The sequence below is a fragment of the Ambystoma mexicanum genome, chromosome 2q (assembly GCF_040938575.1).
Source record: "Ambystoma mexicanum isolate Mex_15411 chromosome 2q, UKY_AmexF1_1, whole genome shotgun sequence".
NCBI lineage: Eukaryota > Metazoa > Chordata > Amphibia > Caudata > Ambystomatidae > Ambystoma > Ambystoma mexicanum.
In genome coordinates, this window is record NC_090924.1 from 183,521,728 (window position 1) to 183,544,463 (window position 22,736).

The window sequence follows — 22,736 nt, forward strand, 5'->3', positions numbered from 1 at the left end:
ACAATGATAGAGGTATGTAGTAACGAGCCTGTAGCCGAAAAATGTAGGGCTGTCAGCACCTTCTCCTGGGGTGTGAGTGCATGGGAGAAGATGGTGGGTGATGAATGGTCTTCCTCCCACTCCCTTCCCAGATCTAGGATGACATGGGGAGGGAATAAGGAAGGATAGCTCAGGGGTAACGCCTTTGTCTTGGAAGCAAGACAATGCAGTGCAAAACCGGTTCAAATCCTGATCTCACGCTTAGAAAGCATTCTGTGGTATTGTGTTATAAAAGAACAATTATAATTATAATAATCTGTACCTTGCATACACCTCGTCATCTGGCATCCAAAAATGTGTGTGTTCTTCCATGAACATGTACAATTTCTACCATTACAGCTGGATTCATATTGGGAGAGCAACTTTGAAATGGTGTTCATCATATGGTGGTGCGATCACTAGGTTTGCATGTGTCTTTTTTGATCTGGGAAGTTGTGGTTGGTAACCCATGACTTGGGTTATGTTTGCGCTTGACTGGTTGTGCTATTTTTTCACGTGGCACGTCCCTCAACATGCCCACGTTATTCATCGTTCTTCCTCATTTAGCGCAGGGAATGGTGGAAATGCATGTTCTGCTCCCTTTTTGTTTCTTTGCAGTAGCCTTTCCCATGCTTTGCTCAGTGTGTTGCACAAAGCACAAAGCATCACACAAAGTAGGAAAGGACCCACGCAAAGTCCGATCCATGAATCAGAAACAAGAGTATTGCACACTGCAAAGTGCACTTTTTCTTTGCAAAGTGCCTTTGCGGCACGCAAAACATTCTATGAATTAGGCCTAATATGTATTATCTAAATATGTTTTCACAAGGGCAAATCGGATATAGACTGTTTCATTTAGTATGGTTGATGTGTAACATGAAAAGAAATGAAGCAAACAGATTTCATTCTATCTTATGATTTATTGTTGCCCCAGTGCACATTTTTTATATAATATGGATTGTGACAAAACCTGTTTGCTCCATTCTACATTATCAAAGTATTTGCTCATTTTTAAGAACTCTGGAAAATGTTACATAATCTGGCCTCTGGTCCTTACAGACTCTGCATTCTCTTTGCACATAGAAAAGGACATTTATGTATACTCCTTCTCTCTCAGCGTGCACCACTATTTTGTGTGGGGCACATGCAAGAAAATGGCACAGATGCTTGAAAATACACAGCCACCTTGTCTCCGCAGATGTTCTCCAATGTGCCGGTTTCTCGATTCATTAAAATACTTGCACGTGTTTACTATCAGTTGATCCGTTTTACACAAATACCAACACACGTTCAACAATTTGTCTTAGACATCTAGTAACAGCTGAATGTGTAATGGAGTTGGGTGAGTAGAAAAGCTGCATCGAAATGTAGGCATTTAAGACATTCCCAAAAGTGAAAAGAAGATGATGAAATTAAGTGCATGGGTGTTTCCTGTTTATCTCCATTTGTCATTTGGGAACAGAGAATTCTGAGATGAAAGGAATCATAGATTGTGGTGGCATGGACTCTGATGTTGAAGATTCCCAAAGATTGTTGCTAACTCAAAAGGCATGGTGTACTGCAAAAAGACCTGTCCAGCTACAGGATGAGCATTCAATTGCTGTACTACATCAGCTGATTCATCATAGAAAGGGACACCTGAATTACATTTTGCAAGTAAATCACTGGATTAATGCTCAGTCAACGTATAGTCGGATGCAGTGTGAAGTCACTTTTGGTGGAATGTGCATTAAATAAGCAAAATTAACATAGATTACTGGGGTAAAACAGTGATGCCCTCCCCGAGCTCTTCATATTATTTCACTCTTTGGATTCCCCTCCCTTTTGTACAGAGTGTCATGAACCGTCGGACACGGCCCTTCTGGACCTCCTGGTCCTTGTCACATCGGGGCTTACACTCTGTGGTACTTCCAACATGGCCGTTAAGCACCAAACACTGCCTCCCAGCCTTTACGTCCGATGCAGCACATCCTATAAAGTAGTCACGCCCCCGCAGCCCGCACGTCCGAACGCTACTGATTGCTGTGGCTAGACGTGTGCTGCCATCTTCCCTGTATGTGCCCCCCAATGCAAACAATCCCCTCCTGCCCTACCAACCCCACTTACCTTCTTTTTGGTCCATTTCGGGAGCAGACGCGCAGGGATCGCTTCTGCCCCAGCGCGTCTGCTCCAAATCTGCGACAGGCCATCACGGAAAGAAAGAAGCGACTACCTGTAGTCCCTTCTCCCGTGCCATGGCAGCCATTTTATTTGTTTACCTTTTTCCATTCTTTTTGAATGGCTGCCATGGAAAGGGAAATCGGACCCCGTTTTTCCTTACCTGGGGGCCATTTTTTTTCTGAAATGTTGGAGCGTTTCGGAAAAGAAAAACAATGCTCTTAGTACCCTGGTCTTGCGGGCCAGGGTACTAAGAGCAATAAGCCCCTAGCTTCAGGGGCATTACCGAGTCAGGTAAAGCCCCGGGGCCTTCATTAAGGCCCTGGCTTCACTCAGGCCGACAACTATGAGCCCCAGGGCTTTACCTGACTCGGTAATGCCCCTGCGGCGCAGGGCGTTTTGCTTATATCTAAAAGATGGAGTGATACATGTCAGTTGTATAAAGGTTGTGATTGCTGCAAACGATGTGCTAAATACGAAATGATAGCACAGAGACACCCAGCATGATGCAAATATATTTCGAGCACCACAGAGGCAGGCAGATTGTATCTGATCCTGAAGTTGGCCAATTTACTTTTAAGCAGGTTTAAGGCACCTGGACTGGATCGAATGAATCAGACATAATATGGACTCTGTGTAAAAAAGGGCTGCAATATACATCTGATATTGATGTAATTATATATTTAAATTTGCCTGAACATGTCAAGGCTAAGGTGATATCTGCTAAAGCCATTCTTTTTCCAATATTAAAGTTGTGTCTGTACTTTGGCAGGCTCGACTTCTTGGGAGAAATGGAAAGCAAAATTGAGAAGGAGGATATTGTATGATTGTTGCTGGTTATGTTATTATAAGTGTTTTTTTGTGTGTGTAAAACAGAGCAGAAGACATCAATAGATGATTGAGGAATTTAGTTTCATCATTCCTCAGAACACTAATCTGTAGGCAACATAATTCCTGAATGTGGAGCTAGTTACTTAATTCACACTCTTCTTCGCTGTTTTCGAAAATAGTGCTTTCAAATCAACTTATGTATCAATATGTTGGAGACTAAAAGTGAAAAGAGGTTGATAATTTCACAGCCGACTTGTGGCAAACTGAAATCCTCTTCAACTAACAGTGCTGCCTTCCACACTTAGACACCCTCCAGAAGAGCTTGTATGATAAAGACACATGCTTGAAGTCATTTTCTGATATGGCCATGAAGCTTGTTATGAATAACGTGTATAAAATGTGCAGTCCACAAATAAGTTTAACAATGTTTTGCACATCAAACAAGTGAACCAATATCCGTTTTCAGGGTCAGATCTGAAAACAGGTCAGCTTTGGCCCGAATGGCAGGTTGGGCTCTGCAGCAATGAAGTTGGTTGATTACAGGTGCAAAAGGACTAACCCTTGTCCCTGTCTAATTAGCACCCATTTCAGTATTATGATCAAATGAAATGCAATGGTTCACCCAGACATTGGCCAACCATGTTTTGAAGTTTGATTCTACTTGTCATTCATCAAACATCATTTTCAGAATTAGTTGCCCTTGTGGCATTTTCTATGTATCTCAATCCACATGTAAAGCCAAAATAAGATGAAATGAACACTGGTCAAACTTTTGAATGAAAAACACAAAATCTGCAGTAAGTAGACTTTGTATTGTGCATCAACATCAGATGCCCTAGATGCAATTCCACATTTTAAAAATTGTACAGTAAGATATAAGCAATACAAACATCTCTAGTCTCTTAAATGAGAGGGAAGCATTTGGGATGGGATAAATAGACTGAAAGCAGTGACAGAAGGTTGGATAAACAATGTGTGCGGTTTACAAATCTTCTTATAACATAGTAGTGATATTATTATAAGAGGATGTAATGGGGTCTTAGGAGAAACATTCCAATGAGCTTCTCTCGAGATACAACCAGCAGTACAATTGGATCTACGTACCATGACGAATCTACAAGATGTATAAGCTTAGAAAATACCTCACCTAAAGAACCTTAGCAAGGGTTGACAATTCATTGAATATTTCATGATCTAAACTCATATCAGACATTTAGAAACCCAGAAGTAAAGATGCACTCATTGACATTCAAATACTTCTCTTGCTGCAACCTCACAACTAGCATGTATCCATAGTATCACACTGTTTGTTTTTGTTTATATATCTCAATGGCATTTATCTTTTTGGAAGGTATCAAATGTCTAAGTGTCCAACACGGATGTTGATAGTAACTAGATTTGTTTTGATTTCGTATGCTGAATTATTCAATATAGACACCACCACAAAAATAGACTGATCCTTACAGTGACATGAGTATTTTTCTAGAAACACTTTTGAACAGTTCCTTTTTCAGAGTGATTAAAGAATAAATGTTTCTATACAGAACTATTTTTCAAGAATTGTTTTTAACATGAATATGTTATATGTGATAGTACACGTGTTCCTTTTATCATTCACATAGGATACATATGGCAATTTGCCATTCCTTTCTACTTTTTTCAGGATTGATGCTTCGTATACACCAATGCATTAATTCTGAAGGTGGTGTCTATTTGTTTACATTACATGCATCAATGTTACATCAAGTCACAGTCATTTTGGTTTCTCAAGTTCTTTTGGGTTTTCTAAGAGCCACATATAAAATGGTATCCACATGCAGAGCAGAAATCATTTCCTCTTTCTTTATAATTGTTGGTGGAGCACGCTGACTGTTGGTTTCTATAAGCACAGTTCTGATAGTCTATCATATGACTTTCAATATTATAATGTTGGGCACAATTGAACACACATGCTAACATTATTGTACTATCATTATATGAATTGTACATGTGGAGAGACACACAAAATAACAAGCTTTGTTAAGTGATGTGATACAAGGTATGCAAACAAGCAAAACAATCAGGTATAAGTGGACAACAGGATTATGATAGAAGTAAAGAGGTCTCAGGGTGCGGGCAGATATGCCAACCCTGGCACAAGGTTGAGTATACATTGGAAAGATAAGAGTCCTAGGGTTAAGACCCTCAGGTCCCATGCACCTATGCACTCTGTTTATTATTTGTTATGATGGATGGTGTCATCACACAGTAGGGTGATGACGTGTCTCTGCACGTCCTATTTAAGGGTGCCATTTTGAAATCACCATTTTCCAATCCATGCAGTTCTTCAGATAACAGTCACAGTGGGTAAAACTTCTATTATGGCCTGTTCTGGCTCTTCATATGAAAGATGGATTTTTCTACACTTCACCTATTGGGGCATATTGGTTCATTACTATCCTATCTTTCCTTCTCTAGATAGGTATTGCTGGCATTGCCTGTTGACCCATTGGTTTTATGAAGACTGGAATATTTACTTGAATTATAACTACTTGTGTGACTCCAGGAAGAGAAGGTGGGGCATTTTGCCTGGTATTGTGTTATTGACTATAGTCGTTTTTGTGACTAATGGAATATTCATGAATGATAGACTTACCTTCTCTTTCCATACTATTCTGTCTCTTTTTCTCTTAGCTGTATTTGCAAAGCCGTCTTTGGCTCCAAAACAGTGTTCTAATTGTCAGAACTTGAATGTTCCCATGTACATTGGATTATCACCAAGTGCCATAGAGGTGAATGATAACTTTACACAATGGGAGATGTAGATGTATTGTGTATTTGAGTCTACAAATAATCTAATTCTCTAACGGGCGGATGCCATTTCCTAATTTTGCTTTTTAGATGATGAGATTAAGAATCTGAATTCGTGCTTTATGATATTTGCTGCTGACGATGGGTGATACACGATATGGGTTGAGCTCAAACTTTGTTTGTTCTAACTACTTTTTTCTGTATTAAATACATTCTATTTCCTGAATATGTGTTTGTTAATAACTATCTTCAATTATATACATTGATTTACTCATTGACTGTTATTCGGTACAGTGGTGTTCAGAGGATGTGAGGGCCCTTAACCCTAGAACTCTTATCGTTCTGTGGGGTGCATTTACAGGCCCTAACAGAAATCCCTGTCACTTGAAAAACTGCATAAACAGTGCCACCAAAAACGGCTGTGCTTTGCTTTCCCTGGCACATGTGTGGCAAGTATTTGAACACTGCAACCCAAAGAATGGCTCTGCGTTTGCTTCTATTCCATTGAATGACAAAAGTTAAAAACATTTCACCAGAGACGGCCCTGCACAATTGCTTTTATTCCATGTTGCATGACCAAAAGTTAAACATTTCACCAAAAACGGCTCTAGTTATGCACTGCATTGAGGAACGGCCCTGCATTTGTTTTACTCCATTTGAATTCCAAAAAGAAATGCACTAGATCAATATTGCAACCTGACACAGCTTTTGTTTTCCCTTTCATTTGAATATCAGTGCTCTAAAAAGTACAAATGAAAAACGGATTGACATTTTCTTTTTATCCTGTGTCAAATCAAAAGAACCCTGTGCAGGGACCTACCCCTCTGTGTCCATGGACCAAGAGTAAATGCAAACCCACTCAAAAGGACAAAGGAAAAGAAAATCCCAGATGAAATTAGATGAAATACGGCTTGCACACGTTTGAAGGAAAATAAGAAAAATTACATTTAAAAGCCACTGTGCACCTTGGAAGAGGCTTAGAATACCAGTAAAAGCAGTTTTTTGGCTCAGGCAGGAACCTTCTCAATTGAATGCCTTGCCTCCCACTGGAAGTCACACCTATAAGTGAACCATTCTGCAATGACATGTGATGTGGCTAGAGCTTGTTCAAGAAGTGTGAGATCCTCCAGCACCCACTCCCAAGGACAAACTGAAAAACCTCAAAGGGTGTAATAAAAGTCTTTTGATGCAAACAGAGCCAGTGGGAGACATTTGGCTGTGGGGAATGAAGCACCACCCTCCCATATGTGACAGATCTTCCAAATTGACATTACAGGATTGATTCATTTTAGGCATTTTTTCACAGCACTCACAGTAAGAAATAATTTCATTTTATGATATTTTTCCAGGTTATTTCCAGGCGGTTCTAAAGAGACTAAGGACTTTACGTACTGAAATGGCCAATAAAGACTTGTTTCTGGTTGATTTATAAATGGGCCAAATGTGAAAATGTATCGAAAGATGGAAGATGAGAGTATGAACATGCTTAATCATTTGCAGAGTTATAACTGTTATGCATTTCATGAAAAGGACAAAAAGGTGCCAAGGGGCAATGCTACCTCGCACTGAGTTGGGGATCAGCTTGCCTAATTCTATATGACCCCCTGAAAACGCCTATTTATTTCTTATGACGGTCGCTAGTATAAGTTTGATTTGTTAAAAAGTGGACATGGGAACAAATAACTGTAATAAATGAAAAACAGACAGATGATGGTCTAGCCCCTTGTACCAATAAGGCCAGGGGGTGGAGATAGGAATGGTAGACTGTGCTATCCCAGGGTAAGAGTAATTCTAGAGTACTTCCCCCAAATTGTAAAATCAATGTCATTTGGGCTATGTAAGGGGGGCACCGTACTAAACACAGAGGGACACACAAGAATCTGGGGAGACAGGAGAAGGAGGATGGAGAGGAGGCAGCTGATACCATCGAAGAGAGTGCAGAGACCAGACCCCTTGTCTAGTTGTCCAGAGAGTCCTGAGATCCAGCTGGCTGTCCAGAATCCCATCCAGGAGAGTACAGAGACCAGGCCTCTTGCCTAGCTGTCTAGAGTATCCTGAGATCCAGTTGGCTGTCCAGAATCCCATCCAGGAGAGTGCAGAAACCAGACCCCTTGCCGTAGCTGTCCAGAGGGTCCTGAGATCCACCTACTTTCCAGAATCCCAAACCAAGGCTTACTTTGTAAGTAGAAAATAACACCAGCCCCAAATTGCATACCCCTCTCCATTAGTAACATTGCATCCTATTAAAATCCCATTAAAAATCCCATTAAGTCCCAAATTGCTAGTGTAATTCATTCACCTTCCCATAGTAGAATCTATTTCAGCGTGTGTATGTTAGCGTATTTCTTTGATAAATCTTTCAGTTGTCTGTATAAACCCTTAGCATTATCGTGAAGTAAATCAATTAATTCTCAATTGAAATTCATGGTTCGAGTTGGTTAAAATTTAAAATTAACTCCCCTGTGTCTATTGTCCTTCTTTAATAACTATAGTCATTAAAGTATACCCTCAACAGAATTAGTCTCTGTGTAACTGAAAACCGAATTTGCCCGTGTATTTTGTGCATTACCCCACAAACTCCTAAATTGCATCCGTCCTATTAAATTACCCAAACTGTAGTCACATTGAGAGCAACTTCTTTTGTCTAGAATCCTATCTGGTATGTACCTCTGTCCTTGTTCCATTTGCTGTTTGTATTTTTCTTTTGCATTTGCTTTGCTTTCTCCCCAAAATCGATTTTCATACATTGTTTCCACGTTGCCCTGGTGTGCTTATTATTAGTCTCAGAGCTTCCATTTCTCCTCAAGTGTAGCAACACGAATTTCCTTACTAGCAGTTCCATAGCAGTTGTGCGTAGCCATGCGAGTAATAAGCAAGATCCGATTCTGCTGTTTTGCCCCCAAAAACAGGTTTCATTTTCTTTTCTGGCTTCCCATGTTGGGGAGGTGGGTTTTATTCCAAATCCGATTTTTCTCTCTCTGTCCTTGCTGCTTTTCCACTGCCTTCCATTCAAATGAATTAAGTAGCTAATGTTTGGGGTTGAGTGTTGCCAGGGAGAGTGCTTAACCTTGGTGCTATCACTTGCTTTAAAACTGTTTTTTTCCTGTTTTGCCATTAAAGAACTTTGTGAACTGTGTTAGGATTTCTGAACCAATTTTTCTGTAGGAAGCATTGCATTGGTGCTGCCACCAAAAAAAGCAAAACATTGTCAGTGGCTGTTGTATTTTGAATATTTTCCCTTTTTTATTAAATCATGAATTAATAAATATCTTATTGATACAAACTGGCCTGGTTCCTAGTCCATTGTGAGATGGGGTGTTTTTGAAGGTTGGGTATGAGACGGGTTGGAGGCCTTCTCAAATAAAAGAACCTGTGGGTTATTAAAGATGAAAAGCTTTTTTATTGTTCACCACATTCATTTTCAAGGGAGGGAGTCTTGTGTGCTGTGTTATGATACCATGACGGTTCCATTGTGATACAAGGAATGCTCGTGATCTGTTAAATTCATGTGATTTGGTATACATTAACTCATTAAACAAATATACCAATATGGGTCTGACATCCTGTGGTAATAAGATTGACTAACAGATTCCCTTCTTTAAAACTATTTTGGAACCTCTTGATTTCTTTAGCTTGGACATTGATGATTTGACATTGAATTGTGGGCAGGTATTAATATTTTCTATATGCCTTAAGAGTATGTTATGGAACAAGTAGCATTATGCATACTAAGTACATGCTATCTTGGTTTTAAATTTCAAACATGTCCCCACATAATCCGAAATGCTTTGTAAATTGGATGCAATGGTCTGTCTGGTTTTGAATTGTATTGATTTGTAAAATGTGGGTAAAGATTAGATATTCTCTCCAGTACATGTTTCTCAATACATTCTTGATTATATAATCATTGAAGGGAAACTCAACACAGTTATGGGCAGAATTCCTCCATATGCACAGGCTGTTCCTGTGTTATTTTTCACAATTAGCATTTTCCTTTTAGTGAAACAGCAGAATACTGGTGTCAATCAAAATATACTTTCTGAATAGTTGAAGTAAAAATGTCATGTAGCACTGATACATCAAGTAGTGCCCGCTACATAACTGTGTTGGCTCTTGTCATTCATGCCACACCATTTCTACTCAGCTTTGGGGCATGCAGTCCCATGTAAGTGTAGGAACACCTCCTGAAAAAGAAACTGATTTGGGTACCAAGATCAGAGAAAGAAAATGTGACACCTCATCTCATACTATTCAGAGATATGAAATGGCTTATCGGAATGTTATCTTCTGTTATACGAGCCTACATTGGACAAGCAAGGACACCCACCGTACAGTCTTTATTCTGTATCTGATGCAGAGGTCTGTAAAGGGGATGCCTGCTCTTCTGTTTTGTGTCTTCGCAATGGAGACTATGGACATCAAAATCCCATATTACTCTTTGCCATGTTTGAGTTGTTCATCCAGTCACGGTTATTTCTGTTTTTTATTCTTTTCTTTTGTAAATTTCGTTTTCTGATTAAAAACACAGAAAAAAAGTACCAGAACAGCTAGAAGAAAATTGGCTTCAAGGTGCTAGTCATCGGTGAGGTGGTACAAGGTGAGATTGCATTTTGTAATTGAGAAATGTAGAGCATACATTTAATTGATAAACATTTCTTATAAGGGTGGTGGTGTGCATTGTAAAACACATTTAGTTGTATTGAACTAATTTATTCCACAGGTGAAGTCTTAGTAGTTCTTACAGCAATCCCTCTTTTGCATTCTTGGGCATGTAGTGCTGCTGTTGTCAATTAGAATGAGCTCTGCTTCTAAGCAGAAATCGTATGTACCGCTTGTATGCATACATGGGGATGCCCCTGATGTCTTGGGGCCCCATACTTAACGCAAGCTATGACCCACAATTTATAACACAAGCTCAGCAAGGATATTGCAATCACTGCCATGAGTCTGCGCAGGAGTGTCCAGAAAAGGCGTGATTTTGGTTGGAAGATCAGCTTGTTGGGGTGGGTTTAACTTTTGGATCGAGTGTGAGGCTACATTCCATTCCAAACGAAGGATTTCTAAATGCCATTGTAGGCATAGAGTGGAAGGCAATGGGCCTCATTATGAGTACGGCAGTAGGGGGTTAACGGCACCAGTAAAGATGCCGGTGCTGTTAACCCCCTAACGATGCATTCCGAGGTCCCTTAGCGGCTCCCACTAAGGCGGTCTGGTTTTACCAGCTGCCCTTAGCTGGAACCGCTAATGGACCAGGGAGCTAATAACGGACCCGCTATTTGCGAGCCCGTTATTAGCTCCTTCCCCATTCCCATTGAGCCCTATGGGGGCTCGAATGGGAATGGGCAATGGTTTTCAGAATGGGGACTTACTGGGGACTGGGGGGACTTACTGGGTTCCAACTTACTGGGTTGGAATGACCCGGTAAGTCCCCATTCCGACTACCCGGACCTGGACATGACTTTAAAGGCACCATGGCTACCTCCAAACTCGTAATGAGGCCCAAAGTCTCATTTCCTCAGGCCAGGGTTTTATTGTGTGCATTGCAGTGTGGTGACAGTTTTGATGGGGCCTGGTTTCAGTCTGTTTATAGTTAGCCAAGAGTTAAGCTTGTAGGAGATTTTGTCTTATTGGGGTAAATTTGGGATTTGGTGGTATTTATTTTATTTTATTTTATTGGTTTATCACAAACCTTTAAAATGTTACAAACAATACACATAACAAAACAGTTTTGTTGTATACACTCTCCTAAGAAGCCCCTCTGTCCGATTTTTTGTGACCCAATCACTACCTTCATTGCCCGTCAACTAAAGGCAAGCTTAAACGATTTTCTACTACCATTAAAAAGCGGGTTAGTGGCAGCAACTGTTTCAAGTCAGAACCATGAAACATGTAGGCCCATGAGTCGTCTGCACAGGGGGGGGGTGATTTAAGCTCCAATGTCTCAGGTGGATTGTTCTTTCTGATTGGAGCTTAGTGCAAAATAGCACTAAATGCTTAAGGGTTTCCTTGTCTTGAGTACAAAACCTGCACATTGGGTTTAAAGTTTTGTTACATTTCCATGCGCACAGCCGTTCCTTAGTTTTGAATGTGTTAAGACGCAACATCATAAACAACCTTTGTGCTTGAGGATCTGGAAACAGCTCTATATAGCGTTGTGGCATATTAAATGCCTGACTTTCAAGAGTCACCTCACTCATCATTTTTGCGGCGGCTCGTTGTGTACAGGTTTGATCCCAGTCAGCACGCCAGATTTTTAGTTAAGCGGCATTTGGATTGTCGTGAAGCATATCCAGGCTGGTTCCATGTTCTTTCAGGATCCCTTCGCATCTCTTTGTCCACAATGCTCCTGTTCGCCGCTGTCTGACAATGAAAAATGTAAAATTGGGGTATTTGCTCGCGGTGTCAAGTTTTGTGAAACAAACCCAACAAGCTCCAACATATCCTAGCGTGGAGCGATATGAGTGACAGTTCATACCTCACACACGCTGTCATGTTTCCCTTTGGGAGAGCCAGAGCCTTAGACCAGAAACAGTTCTCTAGTGATGACCATATTTCATGGGAGCAGCCCAATGTGTTTTCAGCGCAGTGTAGCAAAAATGGGATTAATTTTGGTTGGTAAAAAGCCAACAATGGTTTTATTGAAAATCTCCCTAATTTCGTTTTCATAATCACGGGTTAACTTGCCAGTTGTCTGCATTTCCTTTGGCTTTCAGCAATCCATGGACCATCATTGATGGATGAGTTTATTAACATTCCAAGGTATTTTACACTCTGGGACGTCTGGATTAGGTCCTGACCCAGAAACCATTTCAGTGTTTTCACACTTTGACCGTTCAAGTTCTTAAGCATGAGAATTTCGCATTTTTTTGTGTTTATCAAGACTTGGTTGGATGCAACGTATTGGCAGACAGCATTCAGTTTTCTTTGTAGGCCGACAGGTTTTACGTCCATCAGGACCAAGTCGTCGGCATACAAAAGCCAGTTTAGGTGTGAGTTAGCTACTTTTGGTGGGAATGAGTTTACTGAGTCGATTGATAGACCTATATCCGATATAAACAAGCTGAATATTGCATCAGCTAAGGGGCAGCATTGTTTTACACCTTTAAAGGTTTTAATTGGTGCAGACAATGTTCCTGATCGATCTAGCTGAATTTTTTATTGAAGTTTCAGTGTGAATTTCTCGAATACCGGCTATTAGATCCGCTGGGCATCTCCAGCTTTGGAGTTTGAACCACAAGAGTGACCTGTCGATGGTGTTGAATGCATACGAAAAGTCAATGACGTCCAGATAGACCTTCGTATTTGATTTTATCGCCTAATTTTGATCAAATTCAATAGTAGCAAGTTTAGCGAGCATCCCACCTGTTTTACGAACCCAGATTGCCTTTTGTCTATGTGATTTGATTTGACTGCCCAGGCCACCAGTTTTTGTTGCAACATTGTGGCGTAGATTTTCCCTAATACGTCCAACAATGCGAACGGATGATAGTTTTTACGGTATGTTCTGTCGATAACTGACGACGATAACTGCAGACTTCCAGGATTTTGGAGTTCGGCAGCACTTGGTTATTCTGTCGAATAAGGCTACACATAAAACTGTCCACAAGTCTGGATGCTGTTTGATGGTAAAATTAGTGAGGCCGTCCGGGTCCGGGGCTCGCAAACTTTTTGCGTTCTTGATTATTGACACAATGTCATCTTTCAGGAAGGTCAAGGCCCACGATTTGAGATATACTTCTACTGGGTCACTTGGGTACTCATTCACTTTGTATAGATCTTCGAAATGGACTATCCAAGATGATTCCAAAACCAGGCATGACTGCAGAGCTGTTTGAGGAGCTTGTGAGTTGTTAATAAGGCTCCAAAAATCCCTTGTGTTTTTGTTCTTTAGTGTTGCTAGCATTTGTTCTGCGTCGTTTTGTAGCAAGGCATGCTTGTGCAGCTTTAGCCAGTTCTTTTATGTTTGCTTCACAGCCTTTTTTGCCAGTTTACGAGCGTTGACATCTAAAAGCTGGGTTCTCCTAAGTGCAGCCCGCATCTTGCGTTTTTGTTTGAGGATCTCGAGATCAAAGTAGTGTGCCCGAACCATGTTCAAATGTTTTAGGCCGACCTTTTTTGTTTTGAATTGTGTCAATAGCTGGTCATATTCGTGATTTGTACTGAGTTGACAGTACTGGTTAGTCAAGATATTAACTTCACTCTCATCTAATCTTAAGCGTTCTCTGTTAGGTTCGACCATGATTCTATGAGCCCACGTTGGAAGTTGAGCATGTGCTGTCATTGCAAATTTCATAAGCAACATATCATGATTGCTGTTTGCTGTTTTACAGACTTTCAACGAGTTTATCCTTGGGTGTTGAGCTTCAGACACAAACATGTAGTCTATGGTTGAAGATGAATCAGCACGGTGCCACGTGGGTGTTGGTGGTATATCATCCCGAGTGCTTCTGTTCAGCATTCGGAAGTTTCGTAGACTCATTTCGTTTGACCAAGCCTGTGCCAATGTATTTTGCACTGATTTTGAAGGCTTGAAAAAGTCGATGTTTAAATCACCACAGTGGATTATCTTTGCCCACCCTAGGGCTTCCAACCGACAGTCAAGTAGAGCTGATATCTGGTCAATGTAATCTAGCTTTCCTGCTCTTAGATGGTTCCAATACAAGTTCAGTATTGTAATCTGATCAGGCCTGTGCTCAAGTAGGCCCAACCTTTCAATGGAAGTCTCTTGGATGTAAGGAGAATGATTTACACAGCTTATGATCCGCCAGCCCGAGGATCTTCTAACCATAGTTATCATGACTGCCATCGGGCACCCTTTTTTGATTTTATTGCCGGATTTAGTGCAACCTCAAACTCAGATGTTCCCGGCATGTCACTTAACCATGTTTATTGCAGGCACGCGATGTGGAGACCGTCTAACCAATTTGAGTTAATTTTTGTGAAGCCTCGTGTGTTCCAAGAGGCTAAGCTGCACACTTGTGAGGTCTCGACTTCCTGGCGTTATTGCTTGGATTTCGTATTTAAAGCCCCTGCCAACCATTGCCACTCATTGATTTTCGGGGGGAAGTTGAGGTTTTTATCCCCTCCTCGTTGCTGCCAACAGAGATTCCATTCCTTTTTATTGTGATTCTTATTTGAGCGTTTTGACCATCGAGTACACCTACACAATCACTCATAGGTGATTGAGGCGACGTTGGGGGGACTGTAGTTTTTCACAATTTCGGTCAACTTCTTGAGTCTTCTTTGATTGCCCTTGTGAGTCCATCCCCATAGGACCTCTTCATGGTTCCAGTGATGGTTTCATGGAAACAGCCCTTTGGAATACCAAGTTTCCGTTGTTAGCAGGGCGTGACAGTTTAGGCGCTGTAAACTTGTAGACATCAAACCTCAATGAAAACAATGCTACATTGGCCTCCAGTATAATTGCTGCAATTAATGACAAGGTTAGGTGGAGCACCACCTTGTCGTTCTTCCCTTCTTCCAGAAACTCCACAATTTTAAGTCGGTTGAGGTTATGGCCTGTAGGCTTGGTACAAAATGGAGTAGCTTGATTAGGTTTCCTCGATTTAAAGTCAAGTTATCGTTAGACTCCAAAATCTCGATTTTTAGCTTATGGACAATGCTTGTGTTAAGAACTGGCCTCGAGCAGCTTACTTTAGGCTTTTGAAAGCGTCTTTCCGCATCAAGTCCTTGCACCTTTGTTCGTTTGTTGTCAGTTAACTCAGTATTGGCGGATATAATCAACTGCCCGTGTGGGCCATTTACGTTTACTAATTTAGTAGTTTGACAGGAGTTAGACCATGGCCTCTCCAGTCTGGTTGCTTGAAGGTTAGCTATACAGTGCGTTCTCTTCTCATGCATTGTCATAAACGCCGGGCTAAGTGAGAGTGGAGGCTGTGCTTGGTTAGTGTCCGCTTCTTCGATGATGTAACACGTTCTTTCATATGACTCGCATTGTGTTGTGGGGGTTCTGCGGTACTCCTTGTCAGTTTGGGGTTGGCTTGAGTCAGGCTTATCTAAAACTATTTTGGCTTCCAGTAGTACGTTCAAATCCTTGCTTTGGTTGGGCACCAAATTTGTTTGCTTCCCCAAGTTTTTTGTGCTTTTGCAAAAATGTGTTCATTCATCGAGATCCACATATTCCGGATCATCATATGTTGACAGGTCTAGGAGCTCAGGTGGTAGATCATCCAGTGGTGTTGTTACCTCAGCCTGAGGATACTTTAAGGATGTTAAGTCACCTTGCGTTTGATTTTTGTTGTTAGGCAGTGGTTGGTTTGTTAGTGTCAGTAGACACTATTTGGACAATTTTAATGTTCCGCAAGAACGTCCGAGCTCCATTTAGTGTGTTTGTATTTTCTTACCGTGATATTTTGGTGGTAAACTGGCGGTAAACTGGCCTTACATTTAGAGATAGTTTAGTATTATTCTATTTTGGTGAACATATAATATTAGCTTGTGTTTGTGGTAATTTTAATGGTTTCTTACTTTGTTGTATTTTCAGAATTACCTTATTTTTTTTGGTATAGTGGTGAGCGTGGTTTTTTATACTACAACGCCATCATAAAACAAACCTTTCCTCTCTATTAGAATGTCTTTTGGTCGCCTGTTGAGAACCCCTAAACCTATTACACTTCAGAGAACCCAATCCGTTTATTCAGAATGCCACCTAAGGTTTGTGGCTGGTATTACTTGCTTATGTACATCCAGTAATCTATGTGTCTCATCTGAGGAATCACTCACAATGCCTACACACCTTCCTACCTTGTAGATATTTATTCACTTTTCCTTGCTTGATATTTTAGCTACAGTGGTAAATTAGCAAATGCTTTACCACTCTGGTATAAACATCAAACTCTTGTGATTCCCTGTATAGAAATGATTCACAGACACATGAATGACACCAAAATCCCAGCCTTTGTTTTTGTTGTACACTCTGAATTATATAACAATTATAAACAGAAATACATCTTACCACATAACATCACAGCATCACCTACAAAATATAAAAGAGAACAGAAAACAAACGGGCACATTGCAAAAAAAAACAAATTTGTTGTTTTTAAACATAGAGAAATATGAACATGCAGTATTTTTTGCAGTATTTTTTTTTAACTCCCTGCACTGCCAACACATTATGCCTCATCATGAGTTTGGCTGTAGCCCTTAAATGTGGTGGTAACGGTATTACAGCCCATTTAAGGGCTGGCCCTATCACGAGTTGGGCGCTAAATCGAGTGTTTTACCTCCAGCTTTTTTTCTGGAGGTGAAAATCCCTGTTTTCGGCTGTATTACAGCCGGCTGTATTAGCCCGCATAATTAGCGCCGAAAATTCCCCATTGGATCCAATGGACCCAATCAGGAATGGGGATTTACCGTTAAGGCCCAACTTGTGATCCGGTGGTAATACCACCGGACTGGTCAGTATTAGGGCTATTACAGTCAGCTGCATTACAGCCGGGAATACAGCCCAACTCGTGATGAGGCCCATATGTCACCTTCGATTCATTATTTTTCCTCACTTGGCACTAACTCACCCAGGCCAATGATGTCTGAAACACTTGTTGTCAGGATTTTGTCTGTAAGACCTTGCCGCTTTGCAGACCCCATGACAGAACTCCTTCGCATGTGTGGGGAGCTCCCAGCTGTTTAAGTTTGTAGTTAGCGCTCACACCCACATGGAGTCCAGCAGCATTTATTATGTAGCACCGTCTGTCTCTCTGTTCCAGCACGATCTGAACTCTTCCCCCTGGTTATTACTTAAGAAAACTCCTCGTGCCTATCACACCTGTGTCAGCCCTCTATTGATGTGGCCCATCCACCATCAATCTCTACCAATCTGAATAAAAGAATGTGTCCTGTACCAGCTCTCGTTTTTCAAGACAATGAAGATTTCAGTTCTGCAAAGCAACTGTTTCTGTTTTCCATCCTTCCTTCCAGTGGCATATTTCTGCTCTCCACGGGAAAAAAAATGCTCACATTGATGAGTGTGCATCTCTTCATGGAAATTAAAGTGAATTTTAAGCTGTGCATGTAAAAACATAGAATACATTTCATTGTGCACAAAAACTGCATTAATAATGTTAGACGGGTTGAAATTAATATATTAGTAAGGCAGTTAGTATAAGGTTAATTAATTCTGTATTTCTAATGCAGTTTGCACACATGAAAATATCCAATTTGTAAAAATATGCACCTCTTCATTTTAAAATGACAGCATACTGTGCTAAAAGTTTTTTTGTTGTTTACTAAATGCTCTGAAAAAAATGCCTGCTGGCTGTTACTGAAAACCGCTGTGCACCTATTGTGCATCTATTTTGAAATGGCTGCATTTAGATATTACATACTGCCCACAGATGAATTGCTTTTAAAAATAATGCCTGCAGTTTGAAAAACTGGGTCTGGCTGCATTTCCAAACTGCATACTGCATACTAGCAGTAAAATCCCCATATATATCCTTACAAGCTGCACAGGGCATGTGCTTAGGTCCAGTGACTTCAACGTAGGGTCATATGTGAGCTTGAGATCATTTGGTTGCAGGGGTTAAGTCCTAAAAAGTAAAGTGGGGGGACACATCAGCAAATGAAATGGGATGTGACGTCGCCAGAAATTAGCCTACCATGGTGAAATATGCACATTTCATTAAATTGGCTTTGCATAATCACCCAAATTGCACAGGACAAATGGCATTTGTCTTTCATAAAATCAACACACACAAAAGACCAAGAGAGGATATTTTATTTTAATAGTGTTTTTGAAAATGTTAAAAAGGTGTGCATGTTTTAAACTCCAAGAACCGATATAAATGTTTTCCCTGGGACTTGCAGTACTGAAATGGAAAATTTTACCTTTAGTTTGTTATTTTTCGTCAGGTTAAATAGTGCAGTGGTGAAGTGTCCGGCCTACAAACCTGACTACTGTGTTCCGATCCCAGTGGTTGGCTTTAATGCATAAATTCAAAGAGGACATACAATGTTTCTCATTTTAGCTGGGGGGGACTGAGTCCACCCTCTGAAAAAAGGGGGGGAACCCGTCCCCCCGCGTGTACCCTCGACTTGATCCCTGTTTGATTGTCATCCTCATAGTACAGACATTTGAGGCTTCTTGAAAAGTTCTTGGCACAGTGTCACATATGTGTTGAAAAGGAGAACCTAGGCATATGAACGCAATAATAATCCATATGTTAGGTTGTGGGGACAGAACCTGAATGATGCCATGTGTGTTTTTTCAGTCCTTTTGTTGTGGTATTACATACCCACCATAGAACAGTTACTTTTAAGCAAGTGTCCTCTAATCATTTTAGAAGGATATCCTGTGTGATTGTCCAAAAGCGACTGACATGATAGGAGGCTATATAGGAATTAACCACTGTGTTATTTGTTTAGTATGCCCAATATTGAGTGTAGTTTGGAATGTGTTTATCATGCCTGCCTGAGTTCATGTTGTGGCTCATTCAGGAGGCTTTTGCTTTCAACGTATTTATGTAGCTGTTGGTTGATTCATTTCTCAAGGGTTGTAGTGATGTGTAGCATGTTGGAGATTGATTAGTGAATTTCAAGGTCAGTGGCATCAGCTGTTTTTTTTTTATGGAAATGCTATATTATTATTAATTTATTTATTTGCATTTGATCATATTAAAAACAGTAATTATATGAAATCGTTCATTAATTTACAATATACATTACACTCACATTTACTACTATTTCTAAAATCAAACTATAAAAACAAACTGTTAGAACACAACTCACAGTACCTCTGTGGCCGTAACAGGAAGTTCCATGTGGTGCAATTCTAGGGTAGTACAATCATTCATCACACTTGTTGCAGTTTAGAAAGGTTATTGGGTAAAAATGATGTACACATACCCTCTGCACATCCAGTACAAGGCAATGTGGATGCTGGCGGACTCAGAATCAAGGCAATAATCCCAGAATGGCTTGTGCTTTATTGAGTCTGGGTTATGCACATACTTGCCAAAGATTGTCATATCAACTGATCCCAGCAATTTACATTCAGTAAATAGGTGCTTAGCAGTTTCAATATTACCAGGGACTTTACAAATACGACAAACCCTGTGCATCAAGGGTATTTGAAGATATGCACCCTTGAGGGCTAAAAGAGAAAGCTGTTTTATACGTAATCTAAGTATAAGGTTACGTTTTACCGGAATGGGACACTGTCTCCAATTCCTCTGTGCTTGCAAACAAACTATGTGTGACATTTGACACTTATTCATAAGTGCACAGATTTGATTGGTACGCATAGTTTTTTTGCCCAGTCCCATTGCATATGTTTGTAACAAACCTAGTACTTGGTTCGAAATTAGGGTAACAGCTTATATATTCATACAGATTAGTATTCAACCGCTGAAATTCACCTACCCATGTTCTTGTTTTGGATCGCTAACTCCGCCGACCAGGGCAAGTCAATTGCATTTAGGATACAAATTAGCTTTAAGATGTAGTACTCCCTGTCTTGCCAGCATTTAGCTCCTGAGGGAAACTATGCCCAACTCCAACCGGAGATATTCGACCGAAGTCAAAGAGGGGAGCTTTAATATCCTTATCCAAAAATATCCCTCCAGTTTGTGCAGCCATTTTAGGTCACTCATTGCAAGTGCATCCAGTCCATACAAAACCATGGGGCAGAAGCTTTGGCCATAGAGGGTTCCTATCCCCCCAATTGAGTAACCTGCTGTTTAGTTTGGAAATACCTCAACCAAATAGGTCAGGTCTCGGGCCTTAGCCGTTTTTGCCTCTTTTATGTAAAAGTCATTTCAGCTACCACTCATTTCGAGGCCCAAGTATGGGTATTTCACCACATAGTCCAGGATCCCCAGGCTAGTGGTAAAACTCAGGCACATGACCTCTTGGTTGTTATCAGCATGTCCTTCGTTTTCTCAATATTAATTGTTACATCATTTTCAGCAACCTATGCAACCCGAGTTTCGGTCATACCCCTTGCTCAGTAATAAGTGTGGCTGAATAGCACTAGGTCGTCTGTATATAGCAGACAAGGTATTGTCTCTCCTCCAATTTTAGGGCCACAGCCAACCACTGCTGAAAAGTGGGGGTGGGAGGGGTGGTTCAGACAGGTATAAGTTACACAGCAGGGGAGCCAAGACACATCCTTCCTTCAATCTACTGCAAATCCATACTTGGGCTGTCATAGTACCTGCATCATCTAGTCTAACTCTGCCACTGTTTTATAATGTAGTGCCTTCAGGATACTCATCAGCCACGTAGGACAGCACCAGCCATCCATTTTAACCCATAACTTTTCCTGGTTAACCCCATCAAATGTGGCTCAGAAATCAACAAAAATGGTGTACAAGTTCGAACCGCCTGGTGCTGATGCCCTTCAAACCAATATGTCCATAGCCCTCAGGTTATGGGTTTTAGAATTGCCCGGTCGGAATCCTGTCTGTGTGAATTGTAATAGCATTCTATTCTCCACCCACGTCTGGAGGGCTTGCAGGACAAATGTTGAGAACATTTTCCCAATAACGTCCAGGAGAGACAACAATTTGTTGTTCTCTGCATTAAACTGTCACCTTTTTTGTAAACTGGGAGAAGTATGGATTGTTGCCACAAGGCTGGAATTTCCTGTAGTAGGCATACACTGTCAAATTAGATTTTTAGGGATCTCAGCCCATCTCTTGGGGTCTTGTTTTAGGACCACGTTAGCAAGTCGTTTAGGGCCAGGAGCCCTAGAATTCTTTAACTTCCAGATTCTTAGTTCTATGTCTTCCTTGCTAATCAACAGAGGCCTTCCCCCCACAGTGTAGTGCAACACAGGTTCCCTTATGGAGCTACCACCCTTGTCCTTTGTATAAATTAGCCACTCACTCTCCTTCTGCCTATTCTCCCCCTGGGCATTGTTAACATCGCCCATACATTATAACTGTTGCTAATTCTGAGTGCTCCTATCATAGTTTGCCATTGGCTATTTATGATCCAATACTTCCAGTGCTTAAGCCAGGGCTTGTATTCTTTCTTAATTGCCATGAGCAAAATACGCTTCTCATGGTTCTAACAGCCTAGATTACACACCACATGCAGCTTACGCCTCTTTGTTTGTTGCCATTCTTATCAACTACCAATATTTGGCCAGTAGGATTAAGTCCTGTTTTGATGGCAACATTTGTCAGTCACTTTTCAATTTCATTAGGGTTTAACCTACCCAGGGACTCAATGTTGTTGCGTTTGTACTGGGCAAGGAGCACACATGCCCTATGGATATATCCGGCAGTCCACTGTATGCTGTTCCAGCATGGTTAGGTAGGATACCAGAATAACTTTGGGTATTAGTGATTGTCTCATAGTTACAAATAGTCAGGGCCAGTATATCATGGTCACTGTAGTTATTCAGTACTACTTTTAATTCTATTGTATCCGTGAGGCGGTATCTAGTCAATTCATCTAAACCCATTCCTTCTAATGCCACACCATCGAATTATATTCAACGAAAAGCATTACCATCGAATTACCTTTTCATTGACTATAATTCGATGGTATAATCGAAACTGGGGCTAGGGTTAGATAATGGGTTACATTAGGGTTAGAGTTAGGGTTGGAGCTAAGGTTAGATTAAGGGTTACATTAGGGTTAGGATGGGGGCTAGGGTTAGGGTTTGGGCAAGGGTTAGATTAAGGGTTACATTAGGGTTAGGGTTAGGGTTGGGCTAGGGTTATATCAAGAGTTACATTAGGGTTAGGGTTGGGTTAGGTTTAAGGTTAGGGTAAGGGTTGGGGATAGGGTTACATTAGGGGTTACATTAGGGTTAGGGTTGGGGTTGGGGTTGGGGCTAGGTTTAGGGTTAGGGTTAGGGTTGGGGCTAGGGTTAGATTAGGGTTAGGGGTAGGGTTGGGGATAGGGTTAGATTAAGGTTTACATTAGGGTTAGGGTTATCATGGGTGTTGGGGAAGTTGAGGGGAACC